The sequence below is a fragment of the Pinus tabuliformis genome, chromosome 2_1, assembly GCF_031772625.1.
Source record: "Pinus tabuliformis cultivar Carrire ecotype Pingquan chromosome 2_1, CPIR1, whole genome shotgun sequence".
Taxonomy (NCBI): Eukaryota; Viridiplantae; Streptophyta; class Pinopsida; order Pinales; family Pinaceae; genus Pinus; species Pinus tabuliformis.
This window is the reverse complement of record NC_142299.1, coordinates 207,739,629-207,763,177: the sequence shown is the minus strand read 5'-3', so window position 1 is coordinate 207,763,177 and position 23,549 is coordinate 207,739,629. Positions and strand designations below refer to the sequence as shown.

General features: G+C 40.2%; 1 pseudogene; it reads right to left on the bottom strand.

Moving 5' to 3' along the window:
- Positions 1–18,431, bottom strand: part of LOC149199469 (putative pectinesterase/pectinesterase inhibitor 51 pseudogene) — a 108,919-nt pseudogene extending 90,488 nt beyond the window's left edge.
- Positions 18,432–23,549: the final 5,118 nt, after the last annotated feature.

The following is a 23,549-nucleotide window of genomic DNA, read 5'->3' as shown; positions in this document are numbered from 1 at the left end:
TCAGCAAAAGAAGGAACTAGTAGTGCGCATGGCGGATTTACCAGTGATTGCAAGACATTTGTATAAATGGGTGCAGAAGAGATATTGTGATGATATGTGCAAGATTTTGAGCGAAATAGAATCCTCATTGAAGCTCATGGAGGGGCTGCGGGAGGACATTATGCAGCAAAGTTGACAACTCAGAATATTTTGCGCACAGGGTTATGGTGACGTATACTACATAAAGATTCTAAATCGTATTATAGGGCATGTGATGCATGTCAACGAATGGGAAAACCAACGCAAAGGCACGAGTTGCCACTGAATCCTCAAGTATCATTGTAGCCATTTGAAAAATGGGCAATTGGTTTCGTTGGGAAAACTAGTGTGTGCTACATCATCCCCATGACAGAGTATCTAACCAGATGGGGAAGAAGCATAACCGATTAATGATTTTGTAGGGGCTACAATAGCGAAGTTTTGGTTTGAATATGCCTTAACTAGGTTTGGTTGCCTGAAAGTATTGATGAGTGATTAGAGTTCGCACTTCCTAAATGAAACAATCAGCGCATTGACTGAGGAGTTCCATTTCTATCATCAGAAGATCACCCTGTATCATCCTCAAGCTAATGGAACAATAGAGGCCATTAATAAGATTTTGGAGAACACACTGAAAAATATTTGTAACGCGCAGCGAAATGAATTGGATGTGCGCGTACCTGTAGTGCTATGGGCATACAGGACTACTTGTAAAAAGCTAACAGAATAGACACCTTTTAGATTGGTCTATGGCATATAAGTTGTGAAGCCTATGGAATATATCGTGCCTAGTCTACACATAATAGCTTTAATAGGTATGGCAAATCACAAAACCTTGGAAGAATGGATCGTGTAACTGATGGAGCTGGAAGAAGACAAATTCTTGGCTAGATTCCATCAGCAAATATAGAAGGAACGTGAAAAAGCATGGCATGATCAACACATCAAGTTGTGTACATTCAAGGTAAATGATTTGGTATTATTATACGATAGCAAGTTCACTAAGTTTTTGGTGAAATTTCAGATGCACTGGCTTGGGCCATATGTTATCAAAGTGATTACAGATGGAGGCATAGTTCAGCTCGTGAATATGAATGAAGAACCTTTTCTGGGAAGGGTGAATGGAAGTTGATTGAAGCCATATATAGGGGATCTGGTTCAATGACTATATGACAGAAGGATATTCTTAATGCTCTAGGTAGTTGTAAGGGAGCACAGGACTATAAACTACACTTTCAGGGTTGGAGGACTACGTGACACACAGGCTGCATGGAAAATGGTAAAGTTACAGTATGAGAAGCAGCATGCAGGAAGCTATGCTTTAGACAGAGGTGTCATGCGGCACAGCGGGAAGTGATTGTTGGAGTCACTGTTCATGATATGACAGCCAAAAGATGGTTAAGAGGAGTGGGTTGGTGGCATTTAAGGCCAAAATATTTGAATATTTTCTGCCAAAACAACAATAATGATCGAATTTTTGGTGGAACGGTTGGATTTGAATTCAAAAACCCCTATAAATTATGTGTGCTTTTCCAACAGAGAACACTTTGCACCCTTAGAGTTTTTTAGCTATGTTGTATGTTTCTCATGAACTACTCGTTCTTTGAGGATTTGATTTCAAGCCCTTAATTTTCCAATTTATCAGAGTTGAATAAGAAATTCATCCTTGAAACCATGTTAGGACCAAGCCCTATTGAGACTGTGAGAATTGGGGGAGATGTCGCATCTGAAGGAGCTACTCCAGAGGTAGTGAGTATGGAACCTCCGGCTACTATGCCTATAGCACCGAGGTCTCCTAGGCTGAAGCCTTTCCCTATTAGAGAAACCTATAAGATGAAGAAGGATAAAAAAAAGAAGCCAGTGTCAGTGTGCGAATTGCCTAGAAAACACTCTGAAACCCAAAAACAAAATAAAGACAAGTAACCCGAGAGGGTTGTTGATTAGGAGGTCGACGAAGGATAGGGCAATGAGGACATAGACACTAAGGTAGTGGAACCCATTACCAAGTTGCCTGACTATATCCCTCCACGTAAGGGGAAGATGAAGGTTAATGAGGACCCAGATTCAGATAAGTTTTTCATTTCTACGCCAATATTGTCGGAGCAACTTCCCTTTGAAGGTCCGCACCTTGTGCAAATCCCCCTGCTAAAGATGGAGGACTAGGACCTAGAAGATCATGAATAGTTCCCTCACCTAGCAAAAACCAATTATATAAAGCGTGTTTACTCCCCAGATTTAGGAGTCACTGAGCTAGAGACGGTGGAATGGATCTGCGGAATGGAGAATTCGAGATTGTTGAACCTATTATCAGTGCCACACTATCACCGCACCACTATCAACATGACCTGTGTGTGTCATTTTATTACTTTAGTGCATGATGGGTGTTTATGGCTAGGAGGGCCTATACCCATCACTAACATGCTCATCCATAGGATCATGCACCTGCCACATGAGGGTTTGAATCCAGCCAAGGATTTTGGCGGGAAGGTAGGAGAAAAGGATTTGGCAGACAAAATGAAGAAGGAATTTTCCCTCATGAAAAAGCCACATGGATATTCAATCACTTCTATCAATGACCCTGCGGTGCAGATTGCTCCACAAATATTAGCTGGGAAGTTAATGATCAAGTGTCGTGTAGATGAAGTTCCAGCGCCCATGGTTTCTCTAGCTGTACAATGCACGAAGGGTGTGCAGTTCACCTGGTCAAGGTACCTGTGTAGTGAATTCCTTATGAATTTCCATGAGGTTCAGGATGACACCAAGCCATTCCATTATGCTTGGTTTCTTCTCTCCATTATGTTGGTCACATCGAAGCTACCGAAGGATAGCTAGTTTCCTCCGTTGAAATAAGGATTGCCAAAGGCCGCACAATTTTCCTCCCTATGGGCCACAAAGGACCCCGTCTGGATCACAGAAACAAAGGAATTTTGGGTTTTGATAGAATCAAGCCACTGCATGGCCATCAACCAGTGCCCAAGGTTTTCCCTGACGTTGTACAAAAAATTATCAACTTATGTCACATTCAAGGCTGACTTCCACCGCATTTACAATCAGGCCCGAAAGGAATCACAACAAAAATGGTATGATTTACCATATTTGGTCACAGATCATGACATACAGGAGGTAATCAAGCGATGGCCAGCATAGTGCCACACCCCCTCAGATATGGATGTCGAAACTAGTAAGGGATTGGGAATCTCGATAGGAAAGAAAAGAAGGGATGCAGTTAAGCAGGTGCCACAAAATTTGGTTGCACAACGGAAAAAGGAATCCATAGAAAAGGCTAGGATGGAGAAGGAGTGCACTGCTAAGGAGAAGGCTGAGCAAGAGTAGTGTGAATCACAGAGAGGCGGAAAATCCCCTTTGCCCACAATCGAGGAGGAAGAACAGTCTGAACAGGGCGGCAAAGGATATGAGGGGCAGAGCACCCCATTTTAGCTTAAGAAGCATGGACAGGAGTAGCGGGTAGGTCCTCACAAAAAGAACAAAATCAAACAAGGCGTAGAGTGATACCATGGTATTAAGGGAGGATGATCTCGATGAGATCAGTGAAAAAATATGAGATTCTACCACTGAACTGTTGCAACAGTTTGAGCAACAGTATATGCAAACACTAGGGAGCGTCCAAAAGGATCTATGTGAACTACAAATCTAGGCTCGCAGGATACAAATGGAAGTGGGTCAAGCGAGAGTAGCACAAGTGAGCTTGGCACTTGGGACAAGTCAGGTTGCAGAATTGGTAAGGAGCCTGGACCTTCGCACTATTGATTTAACGGAAGAGTCCCTACATGTAGAGACGGTCGATGACCACATCATCTTAAGTACCCTTAATAACATCAGGCTGAACATTGTAGCACTCTGCAATAAGATTCTTCATGTGCTGCAAGCTGGGATAACGGAAGAATTGAGAGCTCGGTAGCAACACGCTCTCAATTTGATCAGTGAATACATGGTTAATAATGAGTAGATGTTTGCCGAGAAAACACAGACATTAAAGGAAAAAGAAACAATGTAGGAACAGACTTCCAGGCTGGATACCACGATAGCAGAGGCATGCAGAACAATGTCGGAGCTTCAGATACCAATGTATGCATAGCCAAAAGCTAAGATCCGGAAGTTAGCTGTAAGATTTTGGAAGGCAAAGGTGGAAGTTGGATGAGTTCAATTCGAAATCAATATGAGAATCATGGAACTATGGCTCAAATTACAACCTACAACTTTTCTTGAGGATCGGGAGCAATGCGAACCCACTGAAAAAGAAGGAATGGCCACTTTGGATGTTGTAGTTGCTCACTGCTCAACCTTATTTAAGTAGGTAATGGAATTGGTGATGACTTTGGAGGAAGACCCAAACCTGTAGATTCTGAACACAAAGGTTCATGAGCTGTAGAAATAGTATGATGAGGTTAGGGTGATGGCGTGCTCAATTGCTTCAGTGCAGTGCCTCACAAAGTTGCAGGAGGGGAAGAAACTCCTCGCACAGGTAGAAGCAACTCAGAAGAAGGAGGTCATGCTTAAGGCCAGGTTTGGATCTTGGTTAGAAGAAGCCTACCAAGTCACAACCAACATTTAGGAGAATATGATGGGCTTGCAACAAATACATCAAACAATGAAGCTAGTCGTGGAAGGACCATCTACAGAGCAGCTTGTAGAAGAGGTCAAGCAGGAAACTACATAGAGCGTTGTCGAGGTTGCAATCTTACAGTTGGAGTTGGGGGATCTTCACAGCAAGATTGCATCGCCAACTGAGTGACTCGAGGGTGAGCCACGACCTTTGTGTTGGGGGCCTATTGGGATGGGGTCCCCTGGGTCAATTTTGGGGCTAAAAACCAAAGTTTTGATGTAAATTTTGGTAAAAATATGTAAAGTCTCCATGATTTGTGGATGCAGAGCACGGAAGTAATTATGAGTAAAGGGGGTTTTAGCTCCTTATCTATGTAAAGTTGAGTTAGTTTTGAGATCCACCTGTTATCACAAAACATAGCTCTAATAGGCTGCTGATCAAGTAGACCTTGAGTAACTATTTCAAACCCACCTTAGGTTGAGGCTTAGCCTCGTCAACCTCAGAGGGCTCTCTCAGAAAATTAAGGTTTTTGATAATGAATGAGATGGCTAACTCTATGAAACAAATGTACGAGTGTTAAAGGTTGAAACAAAATTAGAAAATAGGCATTGGGCTTATGGAGTCAGATATGCTTCAGTATTGATAGTAAGGTTAGTTTTACATAGAAGTCAGGGCATTTAGAATCCAACACATGTAGAATACACCAGATACACATATGACCAATATAGTTTACAAAGGTATAAAGGAAATTAGAGCACTGTTAGTGATTTCTAAGTAATCACACATTCATACCACTGTAGATAATAGGAAGAAGACAATACAAGACATTCAAAACATCAAATTCCTTCTGATTCCTGAGAAGCAAAGCCAAATATTGTATTACTAAAAACAGAGTCTTTACACAAAGCACAATATGAGAGCTTTTCTGAATAATTTTCCAACCCTTGGTACATTGCTCTTTCTCCTATATATAGAGTTCTTTACATAGCTTAGATTCCTCCTCCAACATGAGGGGAACTCGAATTCTTCCTACTATGACACCTACATAAACTTAAAACTAACTATGTAACTGATTGTTGAATAACAGTTCTAGTGACCTAAGACAATTAGGAGTATAACTCCTCATCATGTTGGCAGTAGCATTAATTACAATTCAAACTCGTTCTCTGACAAATGGATTTCTTGAGCTTAGTTGTGGTGATGGTTTGAAACTGCCTACTGACTCTTGATGCCTCATCCATGAACTATTCCTGAAAATCAGGAAGCTGTTCCTATTTTTCTGCTTGGCCTCCACAAGGATCTTCAAAATCAATTGTCCCCTTTGTTTCTTTTAATTTCATAAAAATGAATTTGATTATTTTGTTTTCCATGCCATGTGTACCTTGCTCCACAAATGCTTCCCTTTGTCCCTCAAAATTTGCCTATCGAATGATAATATGCAGCTACAGCAGTTTTGTAGCGCGCTACGAAACTGTTGTGCATTAGGCATCACCTACAACAGTTTCGTAGCGCGCTACGAAACTGCTGTGTAATATCAAAAACGCAGCTTAAGATCAAAATCTAGCTTTCTTGAGTCTTTCTTTTTTTTGCAATGGCGTTTCTCTTTGTCATGAAGTTGTTCAAAAATTAAAACATAGACACCATCCTTTAAAGATAAACTTCAAAAGTTAATCCATCAAAATTTAGGACTCAACCTTACTTACTATGTGATTTTTCTTAGGTAATAATGTCCTTCATGTTGGCTTAGTTGTGTCTTCAGATCTTCAATTTGCTTCTTCATAACTCTGATTCTAGCTCTCAGTTTTGCATTGACCTTTCTGATGTATCTTGCTTCCTTTATTGCAGGGACTGTCCAAGTGTAGTACTGAGCATGAAAATTTACCACTACGGGTATTGAAATCATTTTATCTTCCCATAGAGCCTCCGTTTTATTGAAATAAGCTTCCTTTATTGCATGTTTCCTTTAGGTTTTCCTCAGTTTGGCAATTTCAAGGTTTGCCAAATTCAACTTTCTCTTCAACTCTTCAAAAATACATTCCTCTGGTTGAGAGATGACTGTCTTACCTCTGTCGTTTTTATGCAGCTGTGATGATGTTTTTGATGTAGTCATAGGTCCTTCATAAGATTTTATTACCTCCCCTATTTCACTTGCTTCTGTAGAAATTTTTGAATAATAAACACATATTCAACACAGATTATCTTGATCATGTACTATTGCGGAATAAGTACACAATACATAAGCTCCTCTACGTTGATCATCAATATAGCAGCATCAATAACAATAAAACATCAAGAGTATTCACACATTAACACAGTATGTAACCCGGGGAAAGCTTACAGCTGAAAACCCCACACTATTTGTATATTAATGATCGAGAACATGTAACATTACAAAGTACAATGCTTATCACAAGCAATCCAGTACCAGCTCCACCTGTTACACACATTACAGCTCATATTTGATCTCCAAATCTATTCCACTGCTTGCCTGCCTCCACTGCGCAATACCTGCTCAAGAATGAATGAGAATGGTTTAACCAAACTCGTATTTACCTCCAAAGAATCACTCACACTAGGAATCACGTGAGTAGAGGCTATGATATTGGGCATATGCTGGGAAATACTCATTGGAATACTCAATCCCTTGATTTTGCAAATCGTCATGCACAACTATAGTCACAACTGATAGCGATCTGATCCTATAACACCTGTCCCTGCTGAACTGAACATGCACTGACATGCAACTGAGTTAACTGATGTATTCTATAGTTTCATTATGAGTTAATAATAATTTTAACAACTAATCATTAGTCTATTTGCAGTTAGACTAATTACAACTAGTTTAACCAAGTCAAACTGAACACAACTCCATCAACTCTACAATCAACTCCACCAAACTCAACTGATTGAGTTCTAGCTGAAGTCATGCATGCAACAACTCAAGTGACCCACAAAAAAAGCGTACTTCCTTCTGACAGCTGCATGTGCGACATCTGTAGCTCAAACTGAAGTGCTCCAAGAGAATAAGATCAAGTTTATAGTCCAAATATTATTATGAGACAATAATATTTGACTTTTCTATTTTTGACAGCCAGTCTAAAAATATACTTTGATCACTCCTGCTGTGATCCAAAAATAGAACTTACGCCATAATTTTCCTGCAAGCCCACTTAGTGAAGGTGACTCTTTTCACTAAGCTTCATCATCTTGTTGCAATCTCAACACTCCCTCTCAACAAGATATGGATTATCAGCAACCCCTATCCTACCTCGATGGTATTCGAATTTGCTCCTGGTGAGAGCCTTCATCAGAATATCAGCATCTTGATCCTCCGTTGGAATGTATGAAAGTAACATGATCCTTCGCTGCACACAATCTCTGATATGATGGTACCTGATGTCAATATGCTTAGATCTATCATGAAATACAGGATTAGCCGAGAGTTTAATGCAACTCTGGTTATCACAGAAGTCACAGTAGGATCCAAATGGGAACTAAACAAATCAACCAGGATGTTCCTCATCCATATAGCCTCGCATGCATCCAAACTTGCTGCCATATACGAGGCCTCTGCTGAACTGAGTGCCACGGATCTCTGCTTCCTATTGTACCAAGAAACTACTATCGATCCAATACTGAAGACCCCTCCCGATGTGCTCTTTTTTTCCGTTGGGCTACCTGCCCAATCTGCATCTGTGAAGCCACATAGCTTCATCTCATACTCCTATCTATACCACAATCCATATCCCAATGTGCCTCTCAAGTAGCACAATACATGCTTGCCTGCCTTCCAGAAGAGCTTGGTAGGCTTAACCATAGCTTATGAAAGCTGGTTAACTACATAGCATATATCGGGTCGTGTATTGACCAAATACATCAGCGACCCCACTAACTGTCGATAAATAGTGGCATCCACTTCTTCTCCCGAAGTGGCATCCTCCTTCCTCCAACCTCCAGGAAGAGGAGTATCAATAGGCTTGCAGCCATGCATGTTGAACTTATCTAGTATCTCCTGAGCATACTTGCCCTGAGAAACAAACAGTCCACCACTGTGCTGCCATATTTCCAATCCTAGCAAATAGTGAAGGAGGCCCAAGTCCTTCATCTCAAACTCCTTAGCAAGATCATCCTTGCATGAAAGTATCAACAACTCATCACCCATTAGAATCAAATCATCAACATACAGTACAATGATAAGCAACTTACCCTCCACCAAAATCTGGTATAGGATAGCATCTGCCTCGCACTTGGAGAATCCAAGTCCTATGAAATATCTGTCTATCCGTGTGTACCAAGCACGTGGTGCTTGTTTCAACCCATATAGCCTCTCTTGAGCTTGCACACATGCGACTCGCTGCTGAAGACCTCAAAGCCTTCAGGTTGCTCAATGTACACCTCCTCCTTAATAACTCCGTTGAGGAACGCAGTCTTCACATCCATCTGATGAATGTGCCATCCCATCTACACTGAGAGAGAAAGAATCGTCCATATGGAAGAATACCTTGCGACAGGTGCAAAGGTCTCCTCATAATCGATCCCCTCTATCTGTGAAAAGCTTCGGGCCCTTGTACTTCTCCACATTCCCGCCAGCTGCCTTCTTAACTTTGTAGATCCATCTCAAACCCACCACTGATTTCCCTTCTAGTCTAGGAACAATCTCCCATGCACTGTTTCTGACAATAGAATCATACTCTTCCACCATGGTGTCTACCCATGCGAGATCCTCCACAGCTTCCTCGAAAGAGGATGGCTCAGTCACAACACACTTGCTCATAAGAGCCATGTATCCAGTGTACCGATCAGGTGACTGTCTTTGCCTGCGTTGGGTTGTAGGTGGTCCTACAACTTTCTCTGCATCTTGAGCTAGTCGCTCAGCTTCTGTCAAGCACTTTCACCCTCTGATGGTTGGCGTTGCATGAGTGGACTCTTCCACTCCATGAACCTCATCCTGTGGCGAATCCACGTCCTGAAGCTCATCCTTAGGATCTAATAGCTCCTCATCTGCATGCAAGTGCAGCTCCCTCTCAAGTGAACACTTCATGGCTTTCTCCTCCTGAAATTTTATATCCTGTCGCACAACAGTTTTACCACTGTCTGGAAAATACACACGATAGTTGTAGGGCGTATCATTGTACCCCACAAATATGCCAACCTCTGCGGTCGACTCCAACTTCTTCCTGGAATCCTTCGTCACATGCATGTAAACGTTAGCACCAAAAATCCTCAAATGAGAAAGATCAGACTTCTTACCAGAATAAGCCTCCTCGGGTGTACTCATTCCAAGTATCCTATGAGGACAACGACTCTGCACATAAATTGTTGTATTGCATGCTTCTGCCCACAAGTGAAGGGGTAGGCCCTGATCATGCAACATTGCCTATGCAGCACTCACGATCATTCTGTTCTTCCGCTCAGCTACCCCGTTCTGCTGTGGGTTATGGGGAGCTATGAGCTCTCCTCGAATCCCTTCTGCCTTGTAGAAATCCTTGAACTCATCCGAGATGTATTCACCACCATTATCTCTCCTAAGAGCCTTCACCTTCTTCCCCGACTCCTTCTCGACCAGTGCCTTGAATTCACATTACTTTGAATATGTTTTGCTCTTCTTTTGCATGAAGAAGATCCAGCACTTACGAGAGAAATCATCAACAAAAATCACATAATACCTGTGTTTTGTTGTCGAAGCAACTAAGATAGGTCCACACATGTCTGTATGAATTCTCTCAAGGATCGTTGTGGCGAGACTATCCTTCTCGTGAAAGGTGGCTTTCACAAACTTCCCCAAAGTACACCCCTTGCAATGATCTGAATGCGCAAGAGTGCCTTTAGGAAGCCCCGTAGTGATCTGCTGCAGTATCTTCAAGGCTCCATGGTGAAGGTGACCCAATCTCTTGTGCCACAACTCGTGATCATCCTGGCTCACCAATCCTTCTACCTTGCCTGCCATTGCTATGCATCCATCTACATGCAACTGATAAAGGTTCCTTACTCGAACCCCTATCTTCCGAGTCTCACCAGTTATCTTGCTGCGCAGGAAAGCTTTGCCCTTGCTGAAAACAACATCATACCCCTTGTCTTCTAACATCGCCATAGAGATGAGATTTTTCTTCAATCCTGGAACATGCATGACTTCCTTAAATACGAAGGGTTTACCAGACTCCCTCTCAAAGGAAATGGTACTGATACCGGTCGCACTGTATCTGCCATCATCGCCCATCTCGATGTGCACTCCAAGATCTTTGTCCTCCAGATCAAAAAACAAATATGTATCTCCCGTCATGTGAAAGGACACACCACTATCCAATAACCACACTGATCCTATCACACTTGAAACCAAGCATGTGATCAATTAAAAATCAAGCTCAAACTGCGAGGCTAGAGCCTCTCCTGCTGAAGATCCAGCAACCTGCTTATTCTTCTTCTTCTGCGGACAATTAGTGGCATAGTGTCCATGCTGGTGACATTGAAAACACTTCACCTTGGACATGTCCTGCTTCTTGCCTTTCGCACCAGACTGAGAAGCTTTCTTGCTCTTCCCTTTCTTTGCCTTGGCAACCAAAGCGCAATTTTCTTCGATCCATCCCTGGTACTCTGCCTGATCTCCTCCTGCACAAGATCTGACCACAGTCTTTCCCATCCTTGCAATTTCTCCCGACCATTGATAGAGTCCTGATAGAAATGCCAACTCTTCAGAAGACCAAGGAGATCTAAGCTCAACAAGTCCTCATTATTGATAGTAACCCCCACACTTCCCAGCTCATCTTGACACTACATGAACTTCGTGAGATACTTGGGCATACTGTCACCCTTCTCGCATTTGATGTTTCTGAGTTTATCTTTGAGTGCCAAATTCCTCTGATCACTCTTGCTTTGGAATAGATCTGTTAAAGCCTTCCACATCAGATACGGAGAAGTCTTTCCATGCAGGCTGGACCCAATGTGATTCTTCACGCCCTCCAACAGAATCCTTCAACATTTTGCGGTCTTCTTTTGCCAAGCATCAACTTGAGTAACATCAGTAGGCATTGGGACATCCGTCTCTATGAACTCCTTCAGCCCATTATCATCCAATACTGCCTCCATCCTGTCTTTTCATGCAATATAGTTTGAGCTGCCCTTAAGAGCATACTCTAATCGCAATTCGTTGAAAGATATTGTTGTGTTGCCACCAAGAAAATACTGCTGCAAATTCGAATTCCACCAGCACCAACTCAGCCGCCTTGGATCTAAGATTCGTGAAAAAAAAATATTTCTCATACAGAGATTGAATGTATGGGCATTCATCGAATATCTCACCTTCCAAAGGAAGGATGAATCCAGAGGCTACCTGGCCCGATTACATACTCTGTCTGAAGAAATAGAATGTAAACACTTCCTGAATAGTAGATCTGATGATCAACAGCTCTGATACCATGTAGAAATTTTTGAATAATAAACACATATTCAACAGAGATTATCCTGATCATGTACTATTGTGGAATACATACACAATACATAAGCTCCTCTACGTTGATCATCAATATAGCAACATCAATAACAATAAAACATCAAGAGCATTCACACATTAACACAATATGTAACCCGGGGAAAGCTTACAGCTGAAAACCCCACACTATCTGTATATTAATGATTGAGAACATGTAACATTACAAAGTACAATGCTTATCACAAGAAATCCAGTACCAGCTCCACTTGTTACACACAATACAGCTCAGATCTGATCTCCAAATCTATTCCACTGCTTGCTTGCCTCCATTTCTCAATACCTGCTCAAGAATGAATGAGAATGGTTTAACCAAACTCGTATTTACCTCCAAAGAATCACTCACAGTGGGAATCACGTGAGTAGAGGCTATAATACTAGGCATATGCTGGGAAATACTCATTGGCATACTCAATCCCTTGATTGTGCAAATCCTCATGCACAACTATAGTCACAACTGATAGCAATTTGATCCTTTAACACCTATCCTTGTTGAAATGAACATGCACTAACATGCAACTAAGTTAACTGATGTATTCTATAGTTGCATTATGAGTTAATAATTAGTTTTAAAACTCATCATTAGTCTATTTGCAGTTAGACTAATTACAACTAGTTTAACAAAGTCAAACTAAACAAAACTCCATCAACTCTACAATCAACTCCACCAAACTCAACTGATTGAGTTCTAATTGAAGTCATGCATGCAACAACTCAATTGACCCACAAAGAAAGCATACTTCCTTCTCACAGCTGCATGTGCGACATCTGTAGCTCAAACTGAAGTGCTCCAAGAGAATAAGATCAAGTTTATAGTCCAAATATTACTAGCATTTGCACCACATGTTGCAAAAGAAACGCCGTAAGGCAATGATATGAAAAAAAATAGCATAGAAGAGAGAAGTCAAAAGTTTATGCAAATGACATAAGAAACAACAGCATAGAATAAAGAAGTCAAAATTTTATGCAATTTTGTTTCTTTACCAGTGTTTATTTTTTATCATCAACAAATGGCCAATTCGAGGCAATGCTAATCTACATTTTGACAAAGAAAAATCAATAAAAGTCAAAAACAATTATGGTTCTACAATTGAATCTCAACACAGAGGTGTGCCTTACTATCTAGCATGTATGAGTGGATATCACAATGAGACTTTTCAGAACATTATATACCTTAGTGTCAGACAAGGGATGAACAAAGAGGAATCCCAGATAAAATGGAGACTTCTGGCTTATTTTAAGTTTGATACATTATAAGTGCTACATGCTTTTTCCAACCCTAGCGTTGCTTCTGATCCTAAAAGAATTCCACAATGTTCTGATTTTTATTGAGAGCTGAGAAAGTGTTAAAACATGTGTACAAACTCATAACGTTAAAGAGGAGTATACTATAAATATAAGATTTATCCCACATGTCTATCTAGTCATGTCAGCAAATCTAAAATAATTGATCTTACCATTGGTTTAGGAGCCTATAATACAATTGGATGGATATAAACTCAATTACATCTTCGAAATCATGGGAAGACAATCATATGGATGGAAATGATAAACATACATAAAGTTGAAAAAAGTGAATGCATCATTGCTTGTGTGCAGCATAAGGACACCCACAGGGAGATATATTTTGAATAACATCACTCCTTGGAAAATCAAAGAGAGTGTATGAAAATTGTCACACAGAATAAGCCATGACGTTGTTGAGAATAACATGTTGTTAAAAATTAAGTACCTTATTCTTCAAATGATCAAAGTATTATCCAAACTTATATTGTTCTAGAATCTATTAGTTCCAACGATGTTTAAATTATTCTTCATTGTGGTTGTCTTTTTATTTCTGGTGTTAATAATAGTTTGTATCTTATACCAGGAAGGTCAGACTTTTATAACTTTCTAGGTCCGGTTTTTATTTCAAGCCTTTTAAAAGTCTTTTGGTTAGTTTAAAAAGTATGCTGTAATGTTGTCGTAGAGTCCTCTATAACCAGAAAGCTGACCGATAGACTGGTTTTTGCTTCTGTTCACCAAATCGCTCTGCACTTACAGTTAGCCTGTATAAGAAGTTGCATGTTTTTTTTTATATTAAGAACATATTGAGAACTTGAATGATATCTACTTAAAACTTGAGAGTCAATATTATGTTGGTGGTTCAATAAATCCCTGTAATTTTCATTCAACCAATTTTCGTGATTTAAAAAAAAAACAACAACAAATACAGACACCCAAACCTTTAGAGTTCATAACATTTTTCCAAAAGTTTTATCCCATGCTTCAAACATAACTGCGGGAGGATTCACCCAATCACAAAACAGTGCTGCGTTGAAACTTCCCAGTAACAAAACAACTTTCCTCTGCACCAGGTACAAAATTATTCTGCCATTTTGGTCATCAATGTCGATCAAAATAGTGCAGCAAAAATTGCAGACAAGTACAAATAACATTTTCCTCCAATGAAAAGCAAGTGGCTCCTTCATAGCAGATTGAAATTGCAATACTCCAAAGACAAATGAAACAGTGATAGAAGGAAACAATGTGGCTCATGGATTTTTGGGTTGCAACTGTCTGAGAATTTTTAGTCCCATTGCTTCCCGTTGAATTCTTCACCATCATCAGGGAACAACAACAATGTAGAAGAAAATCACGCATTAGAAGATTGCATAGTAACCAACCTTTGTTTTTGAATTTATTGATTGTATCTGGCAGCCATTCGTCTCCCTGTATAAAGTTTCCAACAGTATACATTCCTACATTTCTCTCAGGTATCGGATTAGACCATGGCGTTCTTCCAGAAACCTTAGCCCCCGGCCCATAATTCTGGTATTCCCCATAGTAAAGCGTGTTAAGAGCAAAGTCCTCTATCCACGGCATCCATCCCTCAGGGCTAATGGCCTCTCCCAAATATGAATTTATGCAGATTGCTCTGGAGTACATCTTCCATGGCCGACCCAAATAGCCTTTGTAAATTTTTGGGTTGGCATAGTAAGCCCTCATATATTCTTCAGTTCCATTTATAGTGCAGTTATGGAAAACAAATCCTGTGGGCTCGGCTGGATCTGTTCGACCCTGTGAAGTGACAAGATCTGATGATCCTTTGTCTGAGTTTATTTGACGAGGACGCAGCAGAATGAGACAGTTTTCAAAGATGGCTGCCGAGTCTCCAAATATGAAGTCAACAGTGCCTTCTATTCTGCAGTTTCTATAGAACTGACGAAGAATATGAGTGTACAATGTATCCTGGTGGCCAAGAAAGGCACAGTTGTAGAAGGCAGAGTGATCACTATCTACTCTTAGGGCTACCGCTTGTTGACTACCTGGCCCTACTGCATTTTCAAATGTTATATCCCGTGCTAAGAAGCCATTAGCATTTACAGCTGCAATTGTGAAAACAAATAAATTAGCAATCCTCAACATCTAAAACAAGATTTAGTGGGATCGAGGAATATGGATTGATTGAATTTTCCTTTGATAAGAGTTCAAAACCAAAGAACGATGGTAATTGTAAGTATTAAATTCCGTCTTTGTTTAGAAATAGCATACACATATTTATCTAGTTATCAGAATAAACAAAGGATCTGATTTTAGCATATGCCCATTGAAATTTCTCAAACTTACAAACCCCAATGCATGTTGGAAGACATTACACCTATCATATGAAAGGGTTCCAAATATCTTATTCTTAAAATGTAAAACGATAATTAATTTTTTCGCTGCTTTAATAGGATGAAAGAAGTGCAGAATCTGCAAAAATAAATGTTATTGCTCTCTTCTTTTCAGCAACCTACAATATGAAGAAAATCATTATTGCTTCCCTTGCAAATGACGGATTGCATTCCAAGCACTGCTGGATTTTGATTGTTTCCTTCTCCTCTCATTTGTATTTTGTTGATGCTTTCTAGATCAGCATTCCTTTGCAAGGGAATTAATCTGGGTTGAACTCAAGTAGAAAATTTCTCTCTCATTAATTGGATGGTCATTTTCACAATTGATTGTCTCCAAAGAAGTCTTGTCAGCCAAATCTCTACCTTTCCTCAGGCTTTTAAGTTTAACCAGCATGCAGGCCCTCAGTGTTGTGGTTTGGCATTTTTATCCAGTAGTTCTTAGCAACATGGCAAAAAGGTCACACTTTATGTCCATGCAGAAGGAATTGGAAGGTAGTGGATTCCTTGGCCACAGAATTGAACAAGCGTTTAAAGCCCTTTGGGTTCTGCAACAAGACCCATAAAAATCTGCAAATGTATCAAAGAGAATTGCTTCCTAGATCATACTTGTACAATAAGTGATCATAGTAGAAGGTCATTTGATTGTGAAACCGTTGTGGGATTCAATCCAAGTGACCTGAATTTACTGTAGATAGACGTCCTCTTTGATATCCATGTTTATCTCCATTCAGGGGCTAGGATGTCACTAGGGCATCTAGAGAATAGCTAAAAGGAGGGAGGCACTCTTTGAAGAACTGAAGACGCCTTTAAAAAAACAGCACATTCGCTAGACAAAGGGGCCTGTGGAGGCAATCTAAAAAAGGCAAAGGGCCAGATAGGAGTTTCCCGTGAAGAAAGAAGACAAGTCCAAAAATGCTCTCAAGGGAAAAGGGATGAATGCCAAATTGTTTGTACAATGGGTTATGGAACTGTTTGTTTATGCTAAATCATACACTGTAGCATGAGGAATTGGACTGTCTCAGCCTGTGCGCAGTCAGGTGGTAACGAGGTAGGCCCCAAGATTTCAACACCATATAGTACTATAGGTCTGTTAATTGTGTCAAAAAATGCATCTCAGAAGAGATGTTCTGAAAATGCATATGGAAGTATTGTCGGTCAAGCATGGAGAGAGACCTATAACCCTTTCTAAGTTTGGGTTGAAAGACATGCCTTAAGGTAAACCTAAGGGCTATGGATCAGATCCCATAGATGTATAAGCAATGGTAATCTCCACCTCGCTTCCTTTGAAGAAGAAGTGGAAGTTTGTTAGGGTGCTCTTGGATATTTAAATCACAACCTCAGTTTCACTAAGGTTCACCACCATCATTCTATGACCTCACATTGGCAGGGGCATCAAGCTATCTCTGAATGTCCCTAGGGGAGGAGGCTAAAAGGATCAAATCCTCTGCAAATAAGAATAAGGTAAACAAAGCATGGTGTAAAACGTAAACATCTCCCTTGTGGAAGTACTCGCTCGGTTATGCTCTAACCCATTAATGTATATCCCATGGAATTTCATGAAAGCAACTATGAGACACTCAAAGATGCCAATTTCACATAGTCTCCAGAACGATAATTCCCTTGGAACAGAGTCCAAAAGCCTTCTGAAAATCCACAAAGCAACAGGACTTTAGATGAGGGACGTCAGCTTCCTTGATAATAGCACACAGGCTAAAAATGTGGTCACTAGTTTCATAATCTCTTCTAAGACTTGGTTGCCCCATAGCTTTGAATTTGTTCCTCTCTATATGTTGAGAAAGCCACACGTTCACGCCCATAACATAGAGTTCGACAAAGGCACGCCCAATCATAATATTCCTGTAATTATTTCTATCAGAAATATCCTTCAATTGGAAGATGGGGTGGATGATATTTTGAGACCATGAAGAGGGAAAGCCAATGCAAATTCAACTTGCAGACCTTACTCATCTACTTCTTTGCTAGTGCTCAAGATCCTAACAGCTCTTTTAATGTCTCTTAGGGTGAATTAGTGACAAAAGGTGAGAGAGGAGAGAATATGGACTAAGGTTGACCCGAAAAATCACGTAGGGATGTGGTCCGCAAGAACCATGTGTAATGATCAAAACATGTTGGAAGAGCAGATTTTCCAATTTCAATTCAAGGCATCTCAAATCTGCCAGGAACCACACCATGATCAAACACAATAACAAAACCAATCTCAGGCAAAGAAATAAATTCCAACTTAATATGAAGAGGAAGAGGAACAATGATGAGCATTACCAACAGTTGCAGAGCCATATGTACTTGGAACACCAGGCAGGGATGGCACACGCATAGACCCCGTGATCACAGTCTTCCCCATGCCATCACCCACAAACATAAGATTAGTTTTACAGGGAGGAACCCTAACAATCTCCTTATACACCCCAACCTTTATATGTATCACGAATCTCCGCTCAGATTTATCCGGTGCACTGTTCACCGCCTGTTGAATACTCATAGAGGATTCATCCTTGGACACAGTCACATCGGGAACCAATTTATCAACCTCTAATACATCCCAAATTTGATTATAATGATGGTAATAATCTGCAGTACTAGAGGAATTGGATGATCTCTCTGTTTTTGGAGGCCTCCATAGGACCATATTCTGTCCGTATGTATCCAGAGCATCTACCATGCTAAGGGCATTGCTGGTCAAGCTCATGACTGTAAGAACAGGTTACGTTACACAGCGGTTAAGTTTTTGAGATTTTTTTTGGCATCTCTTTTCCTAAAAAGATAACTAGGTATATGAAGATTTGATTTTTTTGTTCCTCAAGAGGCATCTATAAACTAAACTAGACTATATGTTAAACTAAACTAGACTATATGTTAAACTAGACTAGAGGTATTTGAATTGAATTTTTAAAACAAAATTTTGAATCTATAAATAGGAAAGGTTATTTCTTTCACGTTTAAAATAGTAGCACATGATATTAGTCGAATGAAAATACGAAGTTTTCATGCTTTCTTCATACATCAGTATAATTTGTATAAATTCATGATTACGTTTCTGTGTTACATGAAAGCTCAATCTATTTTGAATTTGGAATCATGAGACAAGCCGACGCTTCGCTAATACCGACTTCAATGGACATGCACAAACTGTGAAAGATGAAGAAAGCTATAACTTCCCAAGTGGGTGTTCTCGTCTTTGTGATGCAGCAGAAAAGGAGTTTATGGATCAATCCAGAAACCAAAAAAACTTAACAACACTGCAACTGCTGGTGCCCAAATAGAAGGCTTCTCTACAACTTTTGTTTGCCCTTTTCCTCCATTTCTCTTCTCTAATTGCAGGGTTGTGACCGAGCTGAACAGGGTACTCAATGTACACCGTGTTAAGAGGAGCCATTCTTTATTTATTTGTGGGATCGAACATATGACCTTCCCGCGATAAATGCCTTTGACCAATCACCGTCTGTGAATGAAACATGATTAAGGGTTTCCAATTCAATGGGCTGCCTACCAGTAAGAAGCGTAATAAGCTCCAGTAGAACCACACCAGGTGTTGAATCTAAGAATTCTCTCCACTATATCAACCGCATCGTCTTCGGCCCCAGGTAAGAGTGCCATCAAAGGAGTTTGAGGGGGATAGTTGTCTAAATGCGTTCTGAAATGAAATAATGGCAGTCACTCTCACACTCAATAAAATCCAACGTATCCTAGGAATTACCGTCAAAATCTTGTGTAGCTGCTTCAACTCAGTCCCGAGGTGATCAGCAGACAACACAGTAGCAAGAATTATAAACACAAACCTTTCAACAGTAGACCTGTAACCCATTTTTCCTGCAATAAACAATAGACCTGTAACCCATTTCTCCTGCAATTGATCAATAAATGGCTACAAAAATCTCAAAATTTAAGACAACTTCCAAAAATTAGCATCATTAAATTCGTTATTTTCATTGTGAAAACTATCATAACTTTTTGAATTCAAACTGTGATTCCATGTTGTTGCTATGGAGCTTAGCTAGGACTCCCACGAGAGGAGCATTGATATACATCGTGGGCTTGTACATAATTTACGTAGTCACATACAATAATACTCACCAAACGACCCATATAGAAACACTGTATTTCCTTGTAAACATATCAATAGCATTATCGTTGAATTTCCTTACTAAAGATGCTAAATGCTGATAATGCACTCCAAGATTTTTGGAAAAAATCTCCGGTTTATCTTTATAAACACATTAAAATCACTATTGTTGAATTTCTTAATTTGGAATCTGAATTTGCTGACATTTATTTATTGGAGATGTGGATATAACCAATCTCAAAGCTTTTGTAACAATCTCCCACTCATCACTCACTGCGATATATATTCACAGTTTTCAGAACTTGCACACTAAAAAAACACTCTCAATTAACCCTACTGAACAAAGAAATTCTCCAGTATTGAGAGAATATCCTCTGTTGTAGCTGCCCAGAATTATGAAAGTATGTATGTAGAATGATTATGGCAAGAGAAAGTGCTCTACAATCTGTGTGGTAGAGATTTGCAGATCCTTGCAGAGGCAAAATCTATGGTAAGTTATTCAAAGAAAAACTGGCATGGCTTTTGGCATTAAAGAATAATACTTACTTGGACTGGTGAGTACCACAAGTCCAGTTGTCGAAGTAGCAATTCCAGTAATTACGTCTATAGTGTTGGAACTACAAATTCATTGCAACAACTGCATGTGATACTGGAGTATTGGGGTAATAGAATGGATTTCCATTCTGCAGCGCTGAGCAGTCTACTCCAAACTGGGAACATGCATAGTTGATATTCACCATCAAGTCACTCTCATAAGCTAAAGGTTTAGCTATACACCATAGCCTTTGCCCTCCCGCAACCACAACAACAATTCATAGAGTTTTACTCTTCAAAAAACCTTACACAGACAGACTGCCATGATAAGGATTTGAACCTGTGATTTGAATATCCTAGCATGCCTTGCTCCTGCAGGAAAAAGTGCATAGTAATACAATTGAGTTAATGGTCGGAAAGACTTGCAGGAACATACCCACCCTATCCTCTGGCTTTCAACCTAGTGACATAGCCCAGGACTAAAGAACACTTAAAAATCTGCTTACACCCCAGGGGCAGAGCACCCTGATTCTCGAGGGATACATCAAAAGCAAGCAATTAAGAACAGAAGAATACAAGCCCACTTAACTGCAGCAAACAAGGGGAAGGATGTGACAAAATCCCAATCAATAATCATATACAACTACATGTATATCGATATCCGAAAATATGATGAAATCAAAACACAAGACTTTTGAAAAGAAAAAGAAAAAAAACTAAAAAATTCCAAAAATACTTAGACGGTGTAGTCATTTGATTCCACCCCTTCCATAATTATCGCTTATCTAGGATTGCTCTGTAATCCTTTCCCCCCAGTTCACAATGATCCGTGAAGGTCTTGGTTAGGTTTGGCCTACCTTAATCTATTTTGCTGGAGAAAATCTATCTACAAATATCAAGAAATACCTATATCTATCCCATCCATATAAAAGAAATATCTATCCCATCCATCCATCCATATACAATTAAGATACACTACCATCAGCCCGAAGGGAGGGATCTCCTCATTTCCGCAATGCAATCCCGGTTTTCCATCCTCGTCAAGCAAGGACAGCTTCACCGCCAAGGACAGTCTCGAATAAGAAAATTAACCTAAAAATTTGTCCAGGAAAAGATCCAAATTCTTCAATTCAGGCCTGCATGCATATCGATATCCAAAAATATGATGAAATCGAAACACAAGACTTTTGAAAAGAAAAAGAAAAAAACCTAAAAAATTCCAGAAATACATCGTCTAACAACTGCAACATCTCCTTCAGGCTGCGCCTATATCTATCCCATCCATATAAAAGAAATATCTATCCCATCCATCCATCCATATACAATTAAGATAGACTACCATCAACCAGAAGGGAGGGATCTCCTCATTTCCGCAATGCAATCCCGGTTTTCCATCGTCGCCAAGCAAGGACAGCTTCACCGCCAAGGACAGTCTCGAATAATAAAATTAACCTGAAAATTCGCCCAGGAAAAGATCCAAATTCTTCAATTCAGGCCTGCATGCATATCGATATCCAAAAATATGATGAAATCGAAACACAAGACCTTTGAAAAAGAAAAAGAAAAAACCTAAAAAATTCCAGAAATACTTTGTCTAACAACCGCACCATCTCCTTCAGGCTGCGAATTGGAAAGTAACAAAAGAAACGACGAAACGACAGGCAAACGATTAAAAAAATGGGATCTTTTTGAAGTGAGACCTGTGGTCAGGGAAACTCTTTTTTTGCTTCGAAGGTGTATGTGACAGAAGTTTCCTTACCTGCCAAGACCAACCGATAAACACCAGGCCCTAAATATTAACAAATCCAGAAAACTAAAGGAACAAAAACCCTGTAATAAAATTAACCTGAAAATTCGCCCAGGAAAAGATCCAAATTCTTCAATTCAGGCCTGCATGCATATCGATATCCAAAAATATGATGAAATCGAAACACAAGACCTTTGAAAAGAAAAAGAAAAAACCTAAAAAATTCCAGAAATACTTTGTCTAACAACTGCACCATCTCCTTCAGGCTGCGAATTGGAAACTAACAAAAGAAACGACGAAACGACAGGCAAACGATTAAAAAAATGGGATCTTTTTGAAGTGAGACCTGTGGTCAGGGAAACTCTTTTTTTTGCTTCGAAGGTGTATGTGACAGAAGTTTCCTTACCTGCCAAGACCAACCGATAAACACCAGGCCCTAAATATTAACAAATCCAGAAAACTAAAGGAACAAAAACCCTGTAATATGTATGATGAATACCTAGAGGATCAACATTGAAGGTGTAAGCATCAGAAGTTTCTAGTGGCATTGAATGTTGGTTATTAATGTTGACTCCTTCCTTGCACGATGCCGCATGTCCCCTGAAATGGAAAATTCTCAGATTCCAAAGGATCACGAAAATCCATTGAGAAGGGATCAAGAACACTGGATCTTCTGCGGACGAAATGACTGAAAGAATGTCGATCTTGAATGTGAGACCTCCTTCACAGACCTGGAGAGATGAATTTGCTGAAGTTTTTGGACGGACAGGAGAGCATTTATACAAATACCAGGAAATGGGTAGAATCTTCAAGAAAGGAAGCGGAGAAACTTAACAGGAGTTTTCTTCTGCAAAATCGACGGATTTCAAGGGGCAGGCCTGCCTCCCCTGATTCAACCACTCCGTCAAAGCGTTATCTGTCCTGGGGATCTCCATCTCTGTCCCTTCCCCAGCTCAGCAGCAATGCTTGTCTCCCCCGATGCAGCTAACGAATCTTCCAGTGGAGTTACGCAGAGGAAAAATACGAAGACCGCCAAGAACAGCGAGCCTGAAACCAAATCCAGAGCGAGGGCAAGTGTTGATCTGCGAGGGCAAGCGTTTGATCTGAGGTACAAACCCTGCTGCCCGGATGAAACTATTAGATGAAACGCCCAAACCGTTTGGGCAACCCCGATCAACGGCTGAAATTGTTGCAATCGTCTAACATATAATCCTGTGGCTTACACGTTGACAGGTAGGCAGATAGGGGAGTTGATCTCAGAGGGAAACGCCTTACGGCGTAATTATGAGACAATAATATTTGACTTTTCTATTTTTGACAGCCAGTCTAAAAATAGACTTTGATCACTCCTGCTGTGATCCAAAAATAGAACTTGCCCCATAATTTGCCTGCAGGCCCACTTAGTGAAGGCGACTCTTTTCACTAAGCTCCATCATCTTGTTGCAATCTCAACAGCTTCTGGCAGC